Source organism: Aegilops tauschii, chromosome 6, assembly GCF_002575655.3.
Source record: "Aegilops tauschii subsp. strangulata cultivar AL8/78 chromosome 6, Aet v6.0, whole genome shotgun sequence".
NCBI lineage: Eukaryota > Viridiplantae > Streptophyta > Magnoliopsida > Poales > Poaceae > Aegilops > Aegilops tauschii.
The window spans coordinates 198,048,295-198,055,224 of record NC_053040.3 but is presented as its reverse complement, the minus strand read 5'-3'; the positions used below and the strand labels follow the sequence as shown (position 1 = coordinate 198,055,224).

At 39.4% G+C, this 6,930-nt stretch overlaps 1 long non-coding RNA gene across 2 annotated transcripts; it reads left to right on the top strand.

The window, feature by feature from the left end:
* The first annotated feature begins 1,181 nt into the window (after window positions 1-1,181).
* Window positions 1,182-4,159, top strand: LOC109774685 (uncharacterized). 2 transcript variants are annotated; one of them, XR_005759899.3, is made up of 4 exons: window positions 1,182-1,440; window positions 1,507-1,665; window positions 3,327-3,371; window positions 3,712-4,159. It is a non-coding gene; the product is annotated as an uncharacterized lncRNA (long non-coding RNA). The 2 variants fall into 2 exon arrangements; XR_002235636.3 differs by having other exon boundaries at window positions 1,185-1,414.
* Window positions 4,160-6,930: the final 2,771 nt, after the last annotated feature.

Sequence of the window (6,930 nt, the reverse complement as noted above, 5' to 3'; positions counted from 1 at the left end):
CAACTCGGAACTTATATCCATGGCTTGTCTTTAGTGTGACAATTAAACTGGTGTATTCAGTTATGGCAAGCCGACCAGCTTGAGTACATGTGTTCTAGCGGAGCAAGGAATGAACTGCAGGAAAAATAATATGAGAACACAATGTATTTGCTATACAAATCTAGAAATAATTTCCTCCTTCACGTCAGTGTTGACCATGGTACTAGTACCTTTTATCCTAACTAGGCAAATGGCCCGCTCGATGCGCAGGCTAGGATCTCATTAAGTTAAGTGTGAGAATACGAGAAGACTCTTTTACAACCACGCTTTCCAACGCGTGATCCACTTCGTGCCACCCCAATCAGGTTGAATCCCTTTCCAAATCAACCTCGAGTAGTTTCCATGTATTCACATAGCGGACCCACCTACTGATTTCACGATCAATGCATGCACGTAATATTCCATCAGTCCATGCACCTAATATTCTACGATCCCCTGACTTTCCATCTCACAATTAATGCCCCCCTGATTTTAACTGGGTGGGGGCCTCATTTTCTTAATCTTGAATTAATGCGCCCTAATGAACTTTCTTAATCAGGAACAGCCACCCACGGTCGGAATTCGAGCGCTGCAACGCTCGCGCGCGCATTAGCCAAGCCCGTGAGAATATACTATTTGATTTGTCCAATAAAAATTGAAACAAAATGTAATGACATTTTTAACTATAAGACCTTTCCCAACATAGTTCCATCTTTGGCATATTTGGGTTTTTACTAATGTATATATACATGTGTTGTCCGTTGATGGTTTACTTACTAATTATGCATGCCATACTATAGTTTCATAATCAGTTGCATTCGTCAAATTACACTTGTATTTTTCTGACATTTTTATCATGTTCTTATTTTTTTTGTAATCATAAATTTAACATTTTTCATTATTTTCGTGTAATCGTAGGTTAATTTTCTCACACTGTGCAAGATTATCACATTTTATATTTAGTGTTTTTTGCATAGTTAAAAGATATAGTTTATCTATTTCTATATACTTATCCATAAGAAATTTTGTTGGTAGGTCGTTGCCTTCATACACGTGCAGTCAGTAGTACAAAGGGTGGCTTACATTTTCACGTCACATAGTTTGCTCTCACTGTATGCATGTACAGAACGTCATTAGCTTCATGGGTCCCACCAGTATGATTCTTCACTTTCCCCATTCTATAGTCTTCTCGGCTTCTCCGTTCTTCTTTTCTCCACTCATTCCCTTTCTCATTTCCTAATTTTCCCTTCTCACACAAAAATTGGTTTTGCTGGATAGCTCTCATCAGCTTGCTCTCTTGATCCGCTGTATTGAGGTTGCTCCTCCTCACCACAAGCCACCACTGGAGCTGGTGCTGCCACAGGGTGACCATCGACGGCGGCTGGTTTGGCCCCTCGTACGCCTCCTCCGTCTCCTAGGCTGGTAAATGGGGCTAGATTTATGATGGCGTATGTGCAGTGATTTTGTCACGGATTTCATCTCCTGCAGGCCCGGAACCTCTTGGATCCAGCTTCAGTATGAGGGAGCTTGAGACATTTTCTTCCCCAAGCGTGCAAACCAAACGCATCACCGCTATTTCTGCGCGAGGCAGCTCAACACATCATTCACATCCTCTACTGCGGCAACATTCTTCAATTCGAACTGCAGGTCCCCATTTTTTCTTTTAGCGACTCTGTCATATTACCATCTTTATCTTTTAGAATTTTTCCTTTTCGCGACTCTGCAATTGCTCCTTTCCTTTTGTAAGCAAACATCGTGTTTGTATATGGCAAATCAACATTGAATTTCATTCTCTCAAAATTAACTGAATTTTGGTCAGGGAAGTGTACGTACATGCTAATCTAATCTCAGATTTCCATCATACTTGTCATGTATCAGAGATGTGTGGTAGCTAGAATGATAAAAAAGAGATGACAAGAATATATCCTGGTAATATATCAGTTCCATTGGATTGGTGGATGTTCTGTTCAGAGTAATTTCCTTTAGCTCTATCATAACAGTATAGAGACCTATCATCACAACATTATAAAGCATAGAGACCTATCATCAGTTCATCACAGTGCTATAAAGAATGGTCCAAATCGGATGCCATATCGAGGAAAGGCGTAAATATGAACTGGAAAGATGTTTTTGATCTCTTTTATCTGCTGGAATCAAATAATTCCACATTTCATGAAGCACATTTTAGTATTTATTAGTGGTAACCATCCCTGAACAATGAACCAAGTTCAGCATCTTGAGTTGCTCCTTTTGTATTGGTTTACCTGATAACAGGTCTCCCATTAGGTTGTCCATGTCAACCATGCCTGCCAGCACTAATTATCATCATTAACTACTGACAAGGATCCCGATGGCCACATTTGATACTAAATATGCTTCCCACTGCCATGCTTAATTCACACATACATACACTGATAGCCACACCATCTTTTCCACATTTTAAATTAACAAATCCAATCTCACGGATGTTTGAAGTTCGACGAATGCTCATCCCTTTTTTTGTACCCGCTCTATTGGTTCCATTGTACTAATCAAATCATGTTTATAAATCTAATTGATCAATGCTTGTTCTTTGGTATTGGAGTCTGGTCATACCTGAGCACTGTTTATCAGTATTCACCCTACTCTCCAAGGTATCACTATAAGAAAAATTCGAAGTCTTAGTCCAAAAACTTTGATTTTTCTTTATCCACTTCCATCCCTGTTGTATCAAAAAGGAAAACTGATTTTGATATTGTTCTTCAATGGTCGGTAGTTCTCATACTCTCAAACTTTCAAGGTCTTAATTATGTAGATGGAGTCCTCTTTATTTTTTGCTTTAAATTTATTGACAGTTTGTTCCCAATAGAAGCATGGATTGCATTGCCCTACACAGAGAGAACATTAGCAAGCTTCGGAAAAGGAAAACTGAAGAGACATTATATATGTAATACTTGGACCTTTTTATCTCACAAAATCTTATCAGTGCTAATGAGTTCATTAGTTGATAAGTTAATTGTGTCCTAAAGTTGTAAGACTTTGAGACTTTGACTTTGATGGTCCATGACTCGTTTCGTGTAGTCAATGAATTCAGCGGTTTGGGTGCCATACTCCTTGAGGCCCTAAAAATATAAGAACAAAATGTTGATTAGTAAAGTAAGTATATAACGACATGACAGCTTTATAAATACACAATTTTATTTTGCAATGGCCTCTAGTGATTATGTGATCACAAAGTAAATTTAAGATTTTTTTAACTGGAATAGATATATGAAACCATATTATGAATGAATATATTTTTTGACTATTGATTTGATCTTTTGTTTCAGAATGGAGCTGTGGCATTAAGACAGAAACCCACTATCGAATTTGAGGTTGGTCGAATATGAAAACCATCTAATGCACCACATGTGTTTCTCTATATCGCAGCAAGCAATCCCATTTTTGTCTGTTATACCTGCAATGTGGTTCTAGTCTTCTAGAGTATATTATCTTAACATGAATACACGGGAACCAACATCCATGGCATCACCATTAAGACATGAACCCACACCTATAGAATTGCATTACTTAATCTAGAATACACATGATAGTTTTTCTATTTCAATATAATTAACCTTCCGATCAAACATGTCAGATGTTGTTAGATGAGCACTTCCTAGAGTATAATTGAAGTATTATTGATCCTTAATAGGCCTGATTAATTTCGTGCAGTTGGTACTTACTTGAGGTGGTCTGATTGCTCGATGGAGCCAGCTGGTGTCCGCTGGAGGAAGACAATGCCAAAGTGCCACTTGTTGGAGGAAGTTGACTTTGAAGTGTCGTTCACGGGAGGAAGATGATGTACAAGGTATATCATCTAGTCTAGAGGAAAATTAACCCTTGAGGCGTAATTGCTCTGGTTTGGGCAATCAAATCTCTGTACATTACTGTGAGAGTTTGAAGAGATTGCATCTCTGAACTTTTTTTTTGTGCCTGTTCTTTTTATTGTGGGATGGTCTGACGGCTCATGGATGGTCAAACCTGTTGGGATCATGAGGTTTCTATTGTGGGATGGTCTAATCGCTCAACCTGTTGGGGTCATGAGATTGTAAATTGTGGGATGGTCTAGTCGCTCAACCTATTGGGGCCGTGAGATTATAATTGTGGGATGTTTTTTTAACTGATCGTGGGATTTTTTTCTGGATTGATCGTGGGATGTTTCTTACATCAATCGTGGGATGGTTTTTTTTACATCAATCATGGGATGGTTTGATAGCTCATGGGTTCCAGACTTTATGGGATTGTGAGATTTAAAGTTCCCATCTGGTTTACGAACATCTAACGGTTGTAGCTTGTTGATTGGAAATAGGCACACCGAATTAAAGGTCGCATATTTCTAATTATTGTGAGATTTTCTAAGATAATTACCTTTATTCTGATTACCCTGTCAAGTACTCCCTCCGTCTCATAATAAGACATTTTTAACACTAATATAATGTCAAAAAAGATTTTATATTATGGGACTGAGGGGGAAATTTTTATATATAATAGGTAGATACTCTAAAACGGAGGTGTACCGTGTTATATATATCTCGAGTTGTAATTGCACAATAAGGCACACTTTTCATAAAAGGAACCCTTAGTTCAACATCTCATAGGAAATCAATTGTTTTCAATCTGCTACAGATCAACTATTTCAAAATAACAACAGAGAACACAAACTAATGCATGGATCAGTTACTGCAAAATCATCACCAGTAGCAAAAAAACCTAATTAGACTAAATATTAGTAAGAATGGCAGGCGAAGATACCAAGATATGGTTAGAAATTTTCTAATAGAAACTGCACAATGAACAATGGAGAGTGTGGCATGGCAGCATCCACGGACAACCTTCAGGCGAAGGTCCTAGTCTGTGTGCTCCACCTATTAGGAAATCGATTGAACAAATGCCAAAAAAATAGAGAAGATACTTGGTGAGATTAAGTGCCAGAAAGCAAGGATACCTAGAAATTGATGGGCTCCTTTGTATGGATAGCAATTTGTGCATCCGCTGGTGCAAGCACTGCCCTTCAGCAATCTTGTGAGTCCAGCCTAACATCGCCGCCAACTTGACTGCATCTACTATCTCTCATGACAGATCGCTGAGTACGCGCTTGAACGTGGCTGCCTGTGCTATTTCTGAAGCATGGTTTCGATGGTAGCCATCCGCAGGACCAGATCGCCGATTACTGCTCGCACTCCGCGGACAAAGAAAGAAAGAAGGGAAGAAGACGGAGGCATGTGCGCGTCGACGATCTGCTGGAGGGCAAGGCCAAAGGTTGTGGTGGCGGCTAGTTGAAAGGATGGGATGGGAGCCTTGCTGGGAAGGAAGGAAACATCAAGCGATGAGGGAAGACCTGATCGTGAGTTCATTATTTAGACTATTTTTTTCCTTTGAGTTTTTTTTCAGGATGAGTATTTTTTTCTTTTTGAAACGTTTTGCTTTGAGTCTTCAATATCATGGGCCTACACATAATATATGGCAAAGGAAAATAACTACCAGTAGGATATGTAATGGCAAAGGTGGGTAATTAATTTTCCCTTAGTTAGATCGAACGATGTAAATTGTTAGTCGATCAAATAAATGGCTAGATGTTCCTAATTTTTGTGGTAATTTCTAGCTAATTCTCTTTTTTCTGGTTAACCCGTAAAGTACTTTTTATATATAAATAGATATAGCAATCCAAATTTCCAAGTTAGTCGACAGCATGTTCAAAAACCCCCACTCTCCCGGATAGATAAGAGGATTCTAGGAACATACTATGCGTGTTTAAAATCCTATGTTAGGATGAGAAGGAACGAGTGTGGCTTCTCGCCGAGGGCACAGAAACCTGTAGGGTCCTCGCACTTTGGGCACTGCAAATGAAACACACTAGATTCAGTAGGAAAAAATGCATCAACTGCAGTGGCTACCATCCTAGGATTACCCGCGACCAAAGGACTTGGATTTATCGGGGATGGATGAAGAATTCGTACTTGGTTCTCCATGAGAAAACTCTATGCAATCGCCAAGAGGGGGTTTTCTTTGAACAAGCAGACGAGGGAGATAGTTGTGCACTCTTATTTGATGCATGGCACGTGGACCCCATTGCCGGATGCCCCGCATATCAGCAAAAGGAAGTAGAAAGGAAGGAGTAACTAGTAACGCATAAATATATTTTTGACAGAGAGATACTCCCTCTATAAAGAAATAGAAAAATATTTAATGTCACAACTTTATACATAACTAAAATCAAAGGGGAATATATATAACATAATATGGGGGTTCAACTGAGAATATAATATTCAGACAGGCTCACGGGTCTGGACTTTGGGCCAGAGACCGATGGGCCTGCATGTTTGGGGGCCCATGTGCTCTAACTCAGCGCATTTCATATTGCAAGCGATCGGTACGACACTGGTTTTAGATGCTGTCGCAACGCGAATTCAGAAAATTGAATAAAGCACGACAATTGTTAAAATGAAATCGAACGGCAGTTCCTAACTAGCAACCAGAGTTGCAATTCTTTCACGATATCCTACGTGATAAATAATACTGTCGTACTACTTATACACACAGGACACTTATTTCACCCTGCCATATTATTACATCAAAATCTCTCGGAGGATAGATCAGTTCGGCAGTTGCGTGCTGCTACTGAAGAATTTCAAAGTTGATTTGGACCAGCTCACCTTGCCGAGAAAGTTCAATTTTGAAATCATCCCCTATTGCAAGATTTGATTTATATTTGAACCTTGACCATCCTTTGCTACCTCTTGAGCACTGCGTTGGTTTTCCCTTGAAGAGGAAAGTGTGATGCGGCAAAGTAGCGTAAGTATTTCTGTCAGTTTTTGAGAACCAAGGTATCAATCCAGTAGGAGGCCACGCATGAGTCCCTCGTACCTACACAAACAAATAAATCCTCGCAAC